General features: G+C 38.5%; 1 long non-coding RNA gene across 1 annotated transcript; it reads left to right on the top strand.

Annotated features, from left to right (window-relative positions):
• Positions 1 to 1,599: 1,599 nt before the first annotated feature.
• On the top strand, positions 1,600 to 13,539 carry LOC137479571 (uncharacterized). Its single transcript, XR_011002349.1, has 3 exons — positions 1,600 to 1,658; positions 2,617 to 2,773; positions 13,321 to 13,539. It is a non-coding gene; the product is annotated as an uncharacterized lncRNA (long non-coding RNA).
• Positions 13,540 to 14,633: the final 1,094 nt, after the last annotated feature.

The following is a 14,633-nucleotide window of genomic DNA, read 5'->3' as shown; positions in this document are numbered from 1 at the left end:
TATGGTGTGTCTGTGTGTAATAGTTGAAGAATATTATGATGCTGAAACCTCAGAGTTGCTGGTGCATGCTTTCCTGGTATTTTGGGAAGACTCAGAGGTTAAAAAATCTCAATCTTGATTTGAATTTCCCTAACTCCCAGAAAAACCTTACAGCTCCACTATATATATATATATGTATGTATGTATATAAGTCAAAAATATATATATTTTATATGTGTGTGTGTGTGTGTTAAAGCTTTCAACGCTATTATTTAACTTGTGTTTAAATTCTTACAGTACATATTCTCTGTGTGGAAATTTTAGATTTTGTTTAAATAAAATCAAATAAAACTGTTTATGAGAAAGGCATTACCTAAATTGCTTTTTTATATTTACTTTGTAAGTGAACAGAATAAACATGTAAAAACAGCATGTTTCTTTGTAGGGGGAAGAAAGAGGGATGAATGTAATTCCCTGAGGAAGAAAATGTTATTTATACTACTGGATGTTTAAATTATGCACACAAAAATATTTTCATACTAATTTGACTTCTTAGCAGTAAATCATCTTGTGAGTAGTTAAAGTGAACTTTCTTCAGTGGGCCACACAGGTTAACGTGACAAAACAGCACAAATTGCAAATGTGCTACTTAAAATTCACCACCCAAAATGCTGGAAAGAACCAAATTTTTGAGAAAAAAAGTACTTAATGTTTTTAATGATTTTCATAAAGACTTGTGGTCCAAAGGTTATTTGTAATTGCTTTTGGTGAGTTTACTTTATATTATATTTCCCCCTTTATTTATTTTTAAATTTCTTCAGAAATGGAGAATAAAGGCTTGTTCCAGTGAAGCAAAACTAGGCTAATACAAAACTTAATGAAATTAATTAAGAGTTTGTGTTATAACTTAAGAAAAGTGATTCAGAAATGTTTTACATGTTGTCAGACTATTGTTGGATGTTTCAAAAATGCTTAATAAACTGATTCAAAGGAGGTAGTTATTAAATACTGTGCACCTACAAGGGACTTGCTACACTAAATTGTTTGGCATTTGTTTATTTCTAAAAATTGAAGTCTTGTGGGGAAATTCCATGTTTCTTTTGAGATTTTTTAGCTACTTTCCCTGGCTGAGGTCTGACACTGAGGTCTATCAAGCTCCATTTGATTTGTTTCAGCAGTCACAGTGATGGCAATGGCCAAGGGACCATTTCTGAAAAAAAATACCTAAACTAAAGTGATGGTTGAAGGTAACAGAATAAGAATTATAATATTGTAAAAGACTCTGGGTGACTTGTGTCACTGCTGAGTCAGAGATGACACAGAGTTGTTTCAGAAGGCAAATGGTAAATGTCCCATTTATTTGCTCCTCTCCTCTTTTATACCTTAGTTTGCTACAGGTGGGCCTGATTGGTCCTTTAATCAAAACACCATCACCATTGGCTAATTAAGAAACCACCCTTTTGGTAAACATCCTTATGGGAAATGCTTGTTAAAAAGCACCACCTGTGGATTGTTTCCATTTGATTATCACTATTTCGCTCCAGCTCCCAGACCAACTCATGGGAAAGCATTTCTAGTTTTCTCTCTCTCTGACCAGAGTGTCACATCCGCAGACACGCCTGTGGCTCTGAAGGCCCTGGAGAGACACTGACCCCCAAAGCAGAGGAACCAGCTCCAGGGTATGTTCCTACATGTCTCACGGTGTGGTTTTTCCTGTGGGAGCTCAGATGGGCTGTGGGGCACAGGGGTGCTGCTGACAAACAGAGGCACCTGGGAGAGCAGAGATCCCCGGAGCCGCCGGGTGCAGCAGGAGCTGCCGGGTCCCTCCACGTGCAGAGGGATGGTCCAGGAGCTGAGGACATCTCTGTGTCCTGCTGCTGCTGCAGCTCAGAGCAGCTGTGTGGGTGCCCCACTGACATTCCCATTCCAGCAAGGGACCCAGCCCGCGCTGGGAGCGCTGAGGGCTCCTGCAGAGTCCTGGGAGGCAGTGTCAGGCTGGGAAAGAGCATCCTCACAGGGCTGCTTGGGAGCCACACAGAGGAGAAATGGCCATGGGCTGGCCCTGTCCTTGTCTGCAAGCTTTTAGAAGTGTGTCATGTCCATTTAAAAATTAGTATTCCTATGAAAAGAAATAGGGTTCAATTCAGATTTAAGGGATGCCTGGTGCCATAATTTTGTTCAGAACTCTTTTTTTTCCATTCCATGAATAGTAGAGTTTAGTGGAGTAAGAAGAGAGTAAAAAGCTTGATTGTAATGAAAATAATTGTGAGTATATTGAGTGTAATTAAAATCTAGATACATAAATAATATGCTGTTCTAATTAAAGAGGGGTTTTTATCTTCAGAATACATACTAAGGTGGTTTTTTTCCTATTCTGATTTTTAGGATTAATTGAAAACATAGGCCACTGCACACTGAGAAAAGTATAAACAAAAAAATCTTTTTATTTTACTAAATCTTCAGCAGTTACCCAATGGTCTTGTTTATTTTTCATACTGCAAAATCTGGTTTTGTATTACATATGTCTGCACTATCTTCATTAATGTTCCTCCTGTTTTTTCTTGTTAATATTCATAGCAGTAAATCATCATTTCTTGATTGATAAGTGATTGAACTAATTCAATATATTTTACTTAGAGCTCCATTTTTAGGACCAGTTGTCTATTAAAATGTGCAGAAGACTACATAGGAGGAGAGAGGGAACATGGAAGTAGGAAGAACAGATACCACTCCTTGCAGAGCCTTGTTAGCGCGTGGGGAGTTTGTCTGGGCAGAGCTTATGGCTAGATGAAGTGTGAGCTATTGTGGATTTATCTCAGTGCCCTGGGGCCTGCCACCATGGCAGGTGACACCATCACCCTTCTCTAGGCTCAGCTGCATCGGTCAGGACAGAGACCATGAGCATCACATTTCTTATGTACCCTGAACTTGGAGAATTCAGTGCAGCATGAAGTGGACAAGTGATGAAGGTTTTTGCCAGTGCATCAAAGTCAACTTTCTAGATGCATTACATGAATGTGCTAACAGATTTCTCTAAATGGGTTTTTTTCTGTCAAAAATCAAAATTTTGCAAGGTTGTAAAACAAATTAGTGCCTCTCTGGCTTATTTTTATCCCCATTCTGTAAAGTTTACTGATTAAGTAGTGCAGGGATGAGACATTATAGAAAGAGGAAGACATACCTTGGTTTCAAAAGTTCATGGAATTATAGACATGAGAAGTGGAATGGTTTGTTAGGTAGTTGGTAATGAGCCTTTAAGTACAGGATTGCTGTCATGCATACAAGTTATATAATTTTTCACATTCATAAGTCAATAATCATACTCTGATCGCTAGTTCTGATCTTCTGCTGAAAAAGCACTTACATGCTAATTTGCGTTGCTAAAACTAGAGATTTTTTTTTAATAGGTTGCATTGACTTTAGCCAAGGAAAAAATGGTTTGAAATGTTCCTAGAGCCTCACATGCTACAGCATTACAACTTCTGGTACATTGTAAATGAGACAGAGAGGGAGTACAAGAGATGCTTGAGGGCAGTTCTGTTTCAGACACAGGTAAAAGGCATAAAAACAGAAAGATTTCTTTGTTTATTTGTTGGTGCATTCCATAACCAACATGAACTGGGTGTGTAAAACAGACCTGTCAGCTTTGTGTGGGAGGCAGGAATGCCAAGATGTTAACAGTAAAGAGCTTGCTATTTTGCAGAAGGAAGAGTTGACCTGTGTTGACTCTCTATATGTATTTTTATTTCAATTCATGAAACTTTCAAGCAAATGGAAAAGGTAGAGATAGGCTGAAACTAAACTAAGGATGAGGATGCTGAACACTATGTGCCATGGGAGTCTGCACTGTCTCTTGTAAATAAATGTCTGCTCTCCATGGGGAGCTCTCAAAATGAAACTTTCCCCTTCTGTTAACTAAAAAAAAAAAAAAAAAAAAAAAAAAAAATACTCACTGCTCATCCACTGTTCTGAAGGACTTTTTCCTTGAACACTCTAAACTCCATTGAGTGCAGAAGGACTTCAGCTGGTTGCCTTTTCTAGTCACACTGAAGCCCAGGTGCCTGAGGCCAGCACTCCTGTGGGGAGCAGGGAGATTCCTGCTCTAGTATTCCCTAGCAATGTTGTGCTAAGGAGCTTAGCTGGAAAACGTTTCATGTAGATAGCAATTTGTCATTAAAACTGAAGCAGAGAAAGCTAAGGTTAAAAGAAAAGCATTGAAGCTCTTATCAGGATAGGCACCATATTTTTCATGTTGGAAAAGCGTGTTTAGACATTGAGTAACTGATGTATTTGGTTCTCATAGTGTACTGTAAATGCAGATAAACTTGATAAGCAAAGACATGTCTGCTGAATAAGAATGTAACTCACAATTTTTCTCCCAAGGTAATGACTAACTCTTCACCTTCCCCTTCCTCAGCAGCATCTGTAAGACTTCTCCTCCATTCCCACGCACAGTGACAGTGCAAGTTGTTCTGCTTATTATTCTTGTATGGCCAACACTGCGCCTGTCGTCTCCAGTGATGTATGGCCTGGCCTTAGTGGTGGTTAATCTAATGATGAACTGACTCCCTGGAGGTTACAGGCATCATTTTCTCTGTTTCTAGCAGCCAGCATCACATGGTGATGAATATTTTTGGGCTTTCCTCACTCCCCTGACTATGTGCATATTTATGGGGGAAAAAATTATAGGTATAGCTTCAAAAATAGTGATTTCTTGGCAAGGTATCCTTGGTGTCTTGTGTACTTCATTCTACAATTGGAATAATTGTAGAAGACAATATTGGAATGACAATGAACTAATTCAGGAGAGTGACAAAATCCAGGGGTGGCTTCAGGACTGAATGTCCTCAAATGAGAAGTAAAATCAAGATTCATCACTTAAATATGTCACACAGAAGCCTATTGAACACTTAAAAACATTCAATCAACCCAAAACTGCATTTTCCAGAAATGAAACTGTTTGACTAAAACACCTGCTCTATAAGAAGACAGGCTGAGAGAACTGGAATTGTTCAACCTGGATAAGAGAAGTCTCCAAGGAGACCTTAGAGCCCCTTTCCAATACCTGAAGGAGCTACAAGAAAGCTGGAGAGGGACTTTTTATGAGGGCAGGTAGTGACAGGACAATGGAGAATGGCTTCAAACTGAAAGAGAGTAGGTTTAGATTAGATAAAAGAAAAAAATTCTGTGAGAGTGCTGAGGCCCTGGCACAGGTTACCTAGCAAAGTCGTGGATGCCCCATCCCTGGAAGTGTTCAAGGCCAGGCTGGATGGAGTTCTGAGCAATCTGGGACAGTGGAAGATGTCCCTGCCCATGGCAGGGGGGTTGGAAAAGGTGATGATCTTTAAGATCTCCTCCAACCCAAACTATGCTGTGATTCTATGATTAATTACTCTTTTGTCTGAATTTGGCTGGATTTTATGCTTTTGAAAACTTTTTTAATGTTTTCCTTGATCTCATCTATTTCTGATACAAGTTTTCTGTTCTGTGATTGTACTAGAGATGTTTAAACTGCATTTCAAATATTCCAAGCCATATCAAAAGTGCAAGTATTTTGAAGTGGAAATTTTAAAATATTTGCATTTTAAATTTAATAAGTGCTTAGATTATATAGTAATAAATTTAATGCCAAATTAAAGTCATCTCTTGGTCCAAATGCCTCACCCAGTGTAATCTGGTGAACATTCACTTGTGGTTTGTAATGTGGACTTCAAAATATTTTATCCATTCATATTTTTTTAAATAATGTTTATATTTAAGAATTTCCCAATTTATATTTTATAAACAGCAAAAATTAGATAGAAATAATGAAACTGTTTTTGATGAGGTGTTTTCTCAGATTTAGCTACCCATTCTTTCCTCTGGCACTTTTTAAGACTGGCCTGTTTTAGTACCTCTGTTCTTAATTGGATTTCTTGACTGTTTTCATGTTTCTATTTCCCCTATGATCCCAATGCAAAACATGAAACTTTCAGGAAGAGCTTTAAGCTGGGCTTTTTTTTTTGTTGTTGTTGTTGTTGTTTTTACAATAGAGCAGGATTGTATTTAGATTAAGATTAATGGAATAAATTATCCTATTTTAATTGCATATTATGCTAAGGGGTTTTGTTTGCACAAATCAAATAAGGACTACAACGATGTGGTTTAAACCCTTCAGGAATCTGATGAAGACAGCAGTATGTTATGCAGTTTATTTCTAATTTAATGGCTTAGAAAGCCACTTCAATCCTCATTCTCTAACAACCTGGTCAAGGAGTCAGGAAGCTACAAGGTAGAATGTAGAGCATGTGCTGAGTATTTTAGGGAGTAAAAAAGTCAATTCACAGTGTTACAGTGCTGATGTTTCCCATAATAAGCTCAGACAAGGAAAGCTGTAAAATCACATCTGTTTTAAGTTACTGTAGTTTATACCTCCCAAAGACCATTGGGATAGGAGGTTCAGTCAGACAAGGCAGAAGTCCCCAAATAAATAATTTATTCCTCAGCATGGTACAGAGTTTCTGTTAGAGCTGAGAAAAGGAAGGCTGCTGTAACAGCATGGGATACAATGCAGAGGTCCCTACACATCTCTAAAGTGCACCCAGGCTTGTGGAGAACATTTTATGTTTTATCAGACAGCTACTGAAGAAGCAGATCCTGGGAGTTTTTCTCTTGTCTGTAATAATCCATTAGACCTCCAGCACCAGGAAAGCCTTTTCTTTTTTCCTGAAGTAAACATGTAGGAATCAATAGTGGTTTTTGCAACTCTTCATAGGAGATACTTAAACAAAATCTGTTCTGCCTTGACCCAAAGTATTTATTCTGTTTTGTGGACTATGTGGACAAAACCTCCAGAGGACTCTTTAGTTTGAATATATTTAAAGGGGGATGATGAAATCTGACTGCAAACAATTGATCCTCAAAACTGCGTTATAAATACTCCCCAGTGATATGAGCAATATGATCTTTCCAGATTAATGTATTGTCTTTGCAAACAGCCCTATTTATGGCTGACCCACTTAATTAAGAGCTCATTAATCTGAGATCTAAATTGTTAGGTGGGGAAGTTCAGAGTTTTCTTTACAGTCATCTCTATGCTTCTCTATTATTTTGGATAAATATAATCAGACCTCCTGGGACGGATGCACAGCTGATTTAGATTGACAACTAGAACAGGGCTTCTGTTGGTGCTGGTGAATGTAAATGATGAACAAAGCACAGGAATTAAATGCCAGGAACATTTTCAGCCCTTACTGCTGGAGTTGTCTCAATCTCTGAGTTTCCCAGTCTGAAAACTGGGAACAATTCAAAAAAGCCTCATGGATATCTTCTCCTCTGACTTACAGACTCAAGCCCTAAGCTAATGTAAGAATTAGCTGGTTTTAAAGGGAGGGAGGAGGGAGGAAGCCTTCAATAGTGCAGCAGTGCAGGCATGGACAGAGCCCTTAATGGCCCCACTCCAGAATCCAGTCTTCCTCTCCCTCTTTGGATTTTGTACTAAGGAAACCCCATCCTTAACTCTGCCCATATATTTCTCCTGAAGGAGATCACAGTGATCCAGAACAGACCAAGGTGTTGACTCCAGAGGGGCACAAAACTCAGGACTGCTGGAAAAGGCTATCAGAGCACTCTGGTGTTAAGGAAGGTGTGAAATGGCTGATTATACCAAAAATTTACTGGAAAATAATCACCTCCTCTGACATCTATTTAAGGTTGGAAGATTCTCAGTACTAGTATGTACTCCTTTCTGTATGGTTTAGTTACATTTTAGATCCATTATAGGGAGGAAAGCTTTGAAAAGTATTTTCTTATGAAACTTTATGGAGAAGCATAAATTATATTAATAGGACTTCATATACTGTTTTTATATTAATTCTTAATTGTCTTAAAATGTCTAAACAATCTTAAGTAACTAAAAATGTGTGGAAAGGAGACAAACTCCAAAACATTGTGATGTAGATCCCTTCTACAATTTTTATTAGACTAAACAGCATATATATTATATAAAACAGCATATATATGTTTTTCTTGTATTTTATCTATCTCTAAGTTTATTCAGTTTCTTCTATAAAATCTAGAATAATGCTACTGGTGCCAGGGCCGCATTCATGTTAAATTTAATTTCTCTGATGACAGTTGCAGCTGTGTTCAGAACGTGAGTGCTGACCCCAGAGGACAATACAGTCCATGTACAAATAGAATAAATGACACTCCAACAACATATGCATGCCAAATACTATCACAACAGGTTCTTGTGGTGGGTCAGGCTGTGCACAGAGGACTTTGAGGTTTTTTGCTAAAGCAATAACTGGCTCTGTCAGATACACCTTTTGACAACCATGATGTTCCTACTTTGTCTTGATTTGGGACAGCATTGCTCCAAGTCCATACAAAACATGACAAGGGATTGCAACAAGTTGCCGATTAAAATACTTTTAAATTTAAATTCAGTGGGGAGAGGATTAAAATTGCAAGCTAGAAATATGAGAGATCAGGGCATATTTAACTACACCTCTTTAAAACCCAGCCTTATATAATGCTGCTCTGCCACAAGCTCTTTGTGAGCAGTGACATTTTAAGAAAAGCTTCTGTCCATTTCTTTTCACATTTACCCTGCAGAATGCTTGTTTTTCCCTGTGCCCTTTTCAAGCAGACTGGCATTAATAAAATATGGGGTAACAGGGAAAAATGCAGAGTAGAAAAAGGAATCAAGTTTGTAAAAGTGTTTAAAAAAGCTCATGAGGCATAGGTCCTGATGTAAAATTTCTGGCATTTGTTGCTGAGGCGCTGTCCCATGCAAGTGAATATTTTATCTCAGTGCAAGGTGGAAGGCTGACACATAGTTTAAGTATGCATTAAAATCTGGATACTACTTCATTCAAGCAGATATCTCCAGGAATATTGACCATCCAGCTCATGGATACTTGGTACCCAGGCAGTACAAGTGTCAGGGAAAAATATCATCCTCATTGTATTCCCCTGGACACTGTACTGAGGAGGAATAAAGACCCTCCCCAAAAGTGACATTTCATTTAAGTTTGTTTATAATAATTCTTAATGGTCTGAGAATGTCTAAACAATCTTAACTACCTAAAAATATGTTGAGAGGTAACAATGTGTGGAGATCTCTGCTTTTCTTTCCTTAAGACTTCCCAGCTTATCACCTGAAATGTGCTGCTGGAGATTGTCCCAAGCTACTGTCACTGGCAGCCAGAGCTGTAAAGCCATACAGGGGGAATGAACGGTGCATGTTGATGCTGTGAGGATAGCAAGCCCCAAAGCTCTGTTTAACTTGTCTCTCCTTGGATTTCCATGATTTTTTTTACCTGAATTCTGCATCTGACTCGCTTTGCAACCCTGTAGATTACTAAATAGATTAAGGTAGAGCTTTACAGGAACATCCAAAGGTTGGAAGAGTGGCTAAATAAGCAAGAAATCCTCCCTGTGGGAAAGTGGCCTCTCCTCTCTTACCCATGCAACTCTGTGCTTTCAGGCCTGTGCAATCCTATCACAGTGCTAAAGCAAAATTATTTAGGAAAGCTGGATGAGAAAAGAAAGAAGAGAAGCAAAGGATAACAAATTACAAAGACAAATAAGCTTAAAAAATATTTTAGAAAATCTTCCCACGTTAGGAAGTTATGTAAATGAAAACCCACCCCTTCCCCAAAAGTTATTTCCATCAGTAGGACTACTCAAGAAGTAAGTTTTGTCTCAGAAATACTGATTCACCTCTAGCCCTTAGCAAAACTGCAAATCTGTTAGTAGCTTCCAGAATTCCTCTCAAGCAATCATTCAAATAGCATTTATATCTAGTAAATGTTTCTTACATCCTACCCCTTAAGAGGTTTGAGTTAATAGAGACAACAATATAAGTTTAGTACTAATATAAAAATACTTATCTGTTTCTTGAGTGGCTATAGCTTGAGAAAACCATTGCTTTTATAGAACATTCCTTCCTGTTTTGTGATTTGGATATGCCTTATTTTGCTTTACACATAGCCCTGCTGGTGCTTACACAACTATTAAGGATTGTGACTAACCCTTCTAATTATGAGTGGATACAAGAAAGTCTCTATGCTATAAATCATATATTGTTTTTAGAAAATGAGTGAGAGTTTTGTCACTGGCCACATTAGAAGTTTAACATGTTCCTACAGAATATTATGATGCACAGGTGATGGAGTTTCTGTTTGAAAAGACAGTAAAATCCTCAAATGTTGCATTCTGGAGGTAGGTTTGCACCAGTGTAAATCATGTCATTTGACTTAATTATACAGAAACAGTGCTTACTGTTATTATGTGATTATTAACCCCTATGTGAGCTATTTATGTCTTAGTCTTGATTAATTATCATAATGATTACCTGCCTGTTGTGGTAATAATTAAGTAGAAAAACCAGCAACAAAATAATAAGATTTTTAATATTCTTTTTAGGTCAGACATAATGAGTGTGAGGAGTGTAATAGTGGGTCTTGAACATAAGGCAAATTAGATTAAGTTTTAAGAGGCCTTTTTTTGTTGTTGTTGTTTACTTACAGATATTTACTTTTTGTCAATGGAAAGCTAAAAAGGTTTAGGGTCCAAATAAACTAAATAAAATAAAAGGCCTGTTTCTAATGCATGAGACTTCTTGGCATGCCAGAAGAGGAAGGGTCTGTGTACACCTGGCCCACGCTCATGCCATCATTCCCACGGATGATGGGCACTGCAGGCTGCCCAGCTGACCCTCACAGGTGTGAAATGTCACCCTCCATTTCCACTCCTGGCACTGCAGCTGTTTCCACCAACTGATAAGTAACATCAGGAGAAAAAATTTAAAATCAATTAAATACTTCATCACCTGAAGTTATGGATATCTAAGGTTTAGTCAAACATGGAATATAGTCTCAACCTAGTGCCACAGTAACATCATGTCAGACTCATCCAACAGGGTTATCTCCATAGGGAAATGAGAGAATTTTGCTGACTATGGGCATTGGGAATTAGATTCAATAATGCTCTAAGAAATTTACTTCAAGGTACTAATATTGCAAATGTGTTAGTGTACAGCATATGGCTCTGATCTGAAAATCCTGAAGCATGAGCTCATTTTCATTGAGTGGTCCTGTGGGATGAACATCTTAAATTCATCTGGCGTTCTGCAGCTGGTGTACATTTTGGAGGATTACTTGTAAGTGTTCATTTTGCCAGCATATTAAACTACTGCTGCATCACATTAATTTTTCTGCCCCTAATCACAAATTAAGCATTTTTTCACTACAATTTCTTAGTATGCTCTGCTCTCTTCCGAGCGTTGACCCACTGATGGACATATCCCATAGGAGATAAAGCCATGCACTCTATGAAATCATAGTCTTTAGAAGACTAGATAGCCTTTAGAGATTTCATTGGTTTTCTCTGAACTTCCTTGATTTTATTTAGAGCTAATTATCAGCTCTTCATCTGAAGACAACTGAAAGCAACACTTTCAAGCCACATTACAAATACATACAGAAAGGTCTTATCTCCCCTCTTGATGATGAGGTGCCCTGATAGAACATCTGAAGTATGTTGGCATTATTTGCTTCATTCTTACAAAGCAATCTTGTATATATGTGACTTGGTGTGCTGGGAGAACTCTTTTCTGAATGTCTAATTAAGCCAAACTCCATGTTATTTCTCTTAGTGTTTCAAACATATTTGCATGATTTAATTATATATTTATTTATATTTCTATTTAAAATCCCTCATTACTCTTGGTAGGACACACATGCTGATCAAGTACAGGTATTTTCTCTGTAAAGAGAAAAAAGAACAAACACAAGTTGTTGATGACATCATCTTTCATAAGATTAAAAAATCAAAATGTTCTTTGTTTCCTTAGATCTTCAAGAAGGATAGATCTTAATGGGATGCTACTAAGCTGTCCATGGATTAAGAATAAAGCTTAGTACTCTTATTTGATTTTGCTCTGACCTCTCTGAAACATTGATTTCTTGTGATCATTTTCCAATTCTGCTCTCAAACCTCCCTTTCATCATTTCTCTGAATGCCATATGGAGCACTCAGAAAGTCCCATACCACTTCTCCCCTGAGATCGTTCTGGTTTTGCTCCTTGTCTTTTTCTGTAATTGCATTTGTGTATTTAAAAGTTACCATGTTTTATTTCTCTATGGATAGGTATTTGGGGACGGTTTTGGTTTTTAATATGGAATATATTGAAGGCCTTGGCTCTGCAGTAAATTGTATTATGAATACATGGTGAGGCCTTTCCAGAGGTTATTGCATGGTTAAGGCCAAACCAGAAAACAGGTTTTATGTACACATTAAGGAATATGCAGCAGCAGCTTATTATGAAGTTCTCTGGTGCTTCCAATGCTCATGTGTATTTAACTTCACAGCCATGAGTAATTCATTGACAGTAATAGAACTCCTTTTGTCCACTTCACATAAAGTGTTTGCTTGCACAGGAATGAAAGTTTATGTCCTCAGTCACAGTACAGTTCCTTGGAGGAATGTTTTTACTTGCCTTTCTTCTCAGTCTAATGAACCTTGCATAAGCCCTACATTTGAAGAACCGTCTTTAGACAAAAGGGAGCTGTGTCTTTCACTTTCAGTGGTTACATGGTTTACAAGCAATGCATCTTAAGCCTTCTGTTATTTTTTAAGTGAAGTAGAAATGCTTTTCTCAGTGAATAAAAAATGCTGGCATTTTGCCTTTACTCTAAGGATGGGCTTAAAAGGGGTTGTTCTATATGCTGCATGAATGGTTGGAGGATGGGGAAGAGAAAAGAGTAATTGCTTTTATTTCTTAATCTTATTTTTTAAAATGTTGTTAATGATGAAAATGTTTGCAGAGGAGATTAAACTCTACCAAAGCTTGGGTAGATTGAAATGAAGATGAGTTTAATGTCTGAGATTATATTTTGAATACTTTGTTATTTTTTAAGTATTGCTCTGTCAGCTAGATATAGTTCTGATTTTTACATTTTTATAGACCATGTGAGTTCCCTGTAGGCACATTGTCTCTCTTCAGTGATTTATACAGTTTGAATTATAGGGGATGATAAGCATTTGCTGTTCAATAGTGTAGTTAATGCTCAGCCCCCCCGGGTAACAGAGCACTGAAGCATTTAGTACTCAGTGGTAGTTCTGCAACAATCAGCAGCAGTGAGGCTCTATGACAGTAAATTTATACCAGTACACTCCAACCTCAGGGAGCTGAACATTCACTCATCATAGCCTAGGGAAAACAATTAGAATGGACATTTTCTAGTCTTTTTGGGTGGCACAGCATGAGGAGTGTACTATTGTAACTGGATCAGAGACAAAAATCACGTATGTGCAACATGAAGATTATCCAACCTTTATTTTCCCTTCCAGGATGAAAAGTAAATAAATGCTTGGACTAGAAAGCTTTTGGAAACCTAAAAGTTAATAAATTTTTTTCTGTATTGGCCAGACCCACTGCCATGCTGGTGAGATGCCAGAGAGCCTAGGGGGGCTCCAAGCTCTTCACTCCTACGCTTAGGAGGAACCTCCTCCATAGGCTGGTGAGCTTTCAGGCACTGGGGCTGTACAACAGTTCTGTTCCTGTGACTGTGCTGAGAAAATAGCAAGGAGTGCATCAGCCAAGCAATAATAGCATTTCTCTTCCAATGCTCTTCCAGAGCATTTCTCTTCTCTTCAGCCTTTCAATAGGGCTGAAAGCTTTTTATAAAGGAAGCCAGTATCATCAGGGTTGAGAAGAGCAATTAGTGTTCTCTTCTATCCTTCTGGTTGCAGGACATGATGAGGGAAAAAACATGAAATGCTGTAAAATCAATATCTGGCTACGAATCTGGTGCTACTGGAAGAATTTTGGGGTTTTTTGACCGTGGGTCAGTTTACACAACACAATAGATGGGGTACACCTGTCTAAAAGGGGAAAAGGTTCTTTGGCACAGGTGTTAGCAGGGCTCACAGAAAGAGATCAAACTAGATTTGAAGGGAAAAGGGATAAAGCCAGGCTCCCTAGAGATAAAACCTGGGCATAGCACAGCAATACTGAAGGGTGGCTTTTGTGGCAAGGTCTGTGAGCCTGCAGGATGGAGATCCATGCAGCAGCAAAACCACAAAGGTTATTGATGTTAGAAACCATGGAAGTACTTGAGAATGGTCGTGCAGGAATTCGGATTTGTCCCCTCAGGAAGGGGTGGGATCAGTAGCCCAGGTGAAGTGGATGTACACCAGTGCAAGCAGCACAGGGAACAAACAGGAGGAGCTGGAAGCCCTTGTGCAGCAGTAACACCGTGACCCAGTTGCCATCATGGAAATGTGGTGGAATTGTTCCCACAGCTGGAGTACTGCAACTCCTCAGAGGGACAAGCAAGAAAGGAGAGGACATCGGGTAGTCCTATATTTTAGGGAGTGTCTTGGTTGTCTAGAGCTTGATGATGATGGCAACAGGGCTGAGTGTTTATGGGTGAGAACCAGGAGGAAGGCCAACAAGGCAGATATCATGGTGGGACTCATCTCAGATCACCCAACCAGGATCAAGAAGTAGGTGAAAAATTCTGTAAGCAGCTGGGAGAAGTTTCACAATTGCTAGCCCTTGTTCTCCTGCAGGACTTCAACTTGCCTGGTGTATGCTGGAAATACATCACAGCAGAGAGGAAACACTCTAGGAGGTTCCTGGCGTGTTCCTGGAAGATTAG

Source organism: Anomalospiza imberbis, chromosome 10, assembly GCF_031753505.1.
Source record: "Anomalospiza imberbis isolate Cuckoo-Finch-1a 21T00152 chromosome 10, ASM3175350v1, whole genome shotgun sequence".
Classification (NCBI taxonomy): domain Eukaryota; kingdom Metazoa; phylum Chordata; class Aves; order Passeriformes; family Viduidae; genus Anomalospiza; species Anomalospiza imberbis.
Note: the sequence above shows the minus strand (reverse complement) of the source record. Positions and strands in the feature narration are given on the sequence as shown.